Raw genomic sequence first — 3,706 nt, 5'->3', positions numbered from 1 at the left:
ATCCTAAACAGTCCCAAAAGCATGACGGAAAGTCAGGCATTGATGATGGCGACGGACGAAACCTTGAGGGGACTGAACCTTGGGGCAGATGAGGTTGCGCTGATCCTTTTCCTGGTCATCTGTGAGAAGAAACTCTCCGATGATGTGCAGAGGGCCTCGATTAGATTCAAGGATTCTAAGCGCGACCCATTGGCGCCATTAGGTACAAATGTCACCCGTGACGACCTCTACTGGGTGATTCAGGAACAATCCAAGCTGACGTACCAGACGCCAATCCAAGACTAAGAACGAGTTAAGCCATCGGCTCCTAAGTCGCTTCCATCGTGATTCACCCCTCAAAGGGATCAACCGTCTTCAGCCTGCCCTTTCTCTTCGTCAAAATCGCACAAAAGAGGAATCGATTGCTACAGACTGAGGCAGTCATCAATGACAAGAAAAGAAGTGAACCAGGCAATCACCAAGCACCGCCTCTGCACATTGTGCATTACACCAGGCCATTTGCCAAAATATTACAAGGTGGCCAAAGCGTACTCAGTGCACAATAAGATGCACTGTAAATTCATATGTGACACCACACCCGAACCCTCGACAATGTCGGCCTTGGCCACCAAAAAGGATGCTCCTTTGGCACTGCTGTCGTCTCATCATGTCACATCATCTTCGACCTACAAACCTTCCCACCGAGTTTTGTGCAACTCGGTTACCACATATGTCATCAAAGATGCCGGTGACAAAGCTAAAGTACAGGCCATCTTAGACTCACAAAGTCAACTATCCATTCTGCAACGTTCGGTCGCGGATCAACTCGGCCTTAATGGAGCACAGTGCACACTAGCCATGTCGGTATCAGGGGGCAAGAAAGTCATCATTCGGGGACAACACAAGATAATCTTTCGTCGACAGTCCTTGGACGGAACCTACACTTCCCCGGCCATTGAGGCTTGCACCTCGCTTAAGGTGACGGCCGATTTGCAGCCTGTAGCTTCAACAGTTTGAACACCTGCAAGGCATTCAGTTTGCAGAAGGGGCCCTCCCTAGCACGGTGACTCCTTTTGGTTGGTGAACAGATGTTCACCCATCTTCAGCAAGTCACACCCATTCGAAAGGGCCTTCATGATCCAGCAGCCGTCTTCACGAAGCTGGGTACAATCCTAGCAGGAGCTGTCTCTTCAATTGGCAACCAACCAGAGGTTTTCTCTTTCAGATTAGTGCCTGTGCTATGTTATCCAACAGTTATGACTGTTGGACACCATCGGCATTTCGCCGTATCCCACCCACATAATCGAAGAAGATCATTCATTATCATATGATAATAATATTGCTGTACATACCATGAAGGAAGTAACCCGTTATGACAGCGACCTTCAGAAGTACTTCACACAACTTCTTTGGAAGCAGTCTAAGCATTCCGTTTTGAATGACAACTTTGCTAAAAGCTTGGCAGTTTCGAAATCAATTACCAATAAATTGGCAAAAAATGCAGAACAACTGCAATTGGTAAATCAGGCGTTCGAACAGTTTCTCAGCAACAAATAGGCAGAGGAAATTATGAACGATGTCAACAAACCGGACAGTGCTTACTACTTGCAAACGCACCCAATTTTCAAAAGCACATCGACATCAACTCCAGTTCGTATTGTTAACAATGCTGCGTCGCCAAATAGGCAAGGACACACACTTAATGAGCTGCTTCATCCCGGTCCAAACTTAATTCCAGATCTTGTGTCCGTCCTAGACCAACTTCCGTTCCAAACGAACAACGGTGATTCTAGATATTTCCAAAATGTTTTTAAGCATTGGCATTGAAAATGACAATCATTACTTAAGATTCATGTGGACACCTTCACCAAATGGACCCATCAAAATACTTCCTATGTTAGTGCTCACTTTTGGTGAAGTGTCCTCGCCTTTTCAGGTCATTTGGGTTGTTCAGGAACATGCCAAAAGATTTCAAGAAACGTACCCATTAGCTGCAAAGGCTGTTAAACAGATGTATGTTGACGATCTTGCCACTGGGTCTTCGGACACGGCAAGTGCGAAAAGGCTGGCCGACGAAATAGTCGCTCTTTTCAATCTGGCCAGCATGAAAACGCACAAATGGCTAGTACTATTACTAGCCATTAGTACTATATAAAAGTAATATTGCAAGCCTTATGGCAGGNCTTGTATCACACTCTCTAGGTTTTGTTTCCTCTACGGTCAAATCCAAAGAGGCAAGTAGGGCAGTAGGTTCCACAAGGAAAGGCAGCTACTTCTGCTCTCCCTTTTTTTCTCAAGGCTACATCCCTTCGCAGACCCTCATGTCTGAAACAGTACAAATACATTAATCCAGGAAGAAATTCGTTAGCTTGTTAAATTCGTCAAAGGCCAACGTCTAATGCTTAAGTATATGAATACATATGCTAGATTAACCTTCCCTTGATCACACTGAACGAAATTGAATGCCAAATTCGTTCGAAACGAAGCCTAATTTGTAATGTTAATTGAGCCACCATTAAAAACCGTTTCTTTGAGAGGTAGATGATAATAGCTTCAGAAATTGATGACGCTATGTTGACGGCGTCTATAACACCAAAATCGGTGAAAAAAATAATTGAATAAGATTGAAATCCATTGTGGGAAAATGTAATTAGTTTTCGATGAAAACTTCATTGCAAAAATCCACATGGATTTCAAAACAAGTTTTCTATTTATTGATCATCTAACCAGGGACTTCTTCAGAAGAGGACACGGATTTTGCTTTTGACTCGAACTCAGGTGGCCAAGGTGAGGGATGAATTTGAAGCCACATCTCTCCTTGGCCTTAAAAGAGAAATATCGCAAAAAATATTGCCATTGCTTCAATCATGTTGTATGAACTGTGTTGCAAACTAAAACAATGCATTTGATGTTAAAAATAATATCCCTGGATTCTCCTGATATCTTTTGTTTTCCCGCCAAATTGACTGATCTGCTGGTGGAGGGGAGAAGAACTTGTCACATTCTGGCCTAGGGTGCGCCCAGTTGGCACCCTGTTTGTACTGAGTAGGCAAGGCAGCTGGGCAGATCGGCAGGTGGGCAAGTGGGCAGGGAGGCAGGGAAATTGGCAGCTCAAGTTGACTGAAGCTGGAAACTTATAAACGAGGGGAATGAAGCAACTCTCGCTCGCTAACGATCCCTGAAGGGACGGTCCTTACGTAAAGTCCAAGACATTGAAGCCTTGTTCAACCGTGATCGGTGTCAGTCTCATCATGCCAAGGACCTGTTGTTGCCCGGGTTGTGAGTCGGGTTACACCCCAGAAAAAAGTGTCAATGGCAACGGCGAGAGGATTCGATTCCATTTGTTCCCCACCCACGAAGAACTGAGGCTCAAATGGGAAAGAGCCATTCCAAGAGACTCCTAGACAGCATCCAAGTATTCTTATGTATGTAGTGAACACTTTGAGCTCTCTGATTATGTGCAAGAGAGCCAAGACAGTCACGAAAGGCGAAAGTAAAAGCGAGAAGACACCACCCTCAAGATCCTCAGACTGAAGCCAACAGCTCTTCCGTCCAAGTTCAAGAACCTACCAAGTATGTAAAAGATGTTATTAATAGTCTTTATAGAGCTCGAGTCTGGAGCCAATTTTCATTTTCAGAGTACCTTTCAAGCTGCCCTCCGAAATCACGATCAGGTCTCTCAACGTCCTCGAAACGAATTGAAACTCAATTGGCTAGGCATGATGCC

At 44.8% G+C, this 3,706-nt stretch overlaps 1 protein-coding gene across 1 annotated transcript in view; it reads left to right on the top strand.

The window, feature by feature from the left end:
- LOC131883958 (uncharacterized) overlaps positions 1-3,706 on the top strand; it is an 18,662-nt gene that overhangs the window by 1,275 nt on the left and 13,681 nt on the right. The gene's annotated exons all lie outside the window — the stretch shown is intronic.

Source organism: Tigriopus californicus, chromosome 7, assembly GCF_007210705.1.
Source record: "Tigriopus californicus strain San Diego chromosome 7, Tcal_SD_v2.1, whole genome shotgun sequence".
Taxonomy (NCBI): domain Eukaryota; kingdom Metazoa; phylum Arthropoda; class Copepoda; order Harpacticoida; family Harpacticidae; genus Tigriopus; species Tigriopus californicus.
This window is presented reverse-complemented; position numbering and strand designations above follow the sequence as displayed.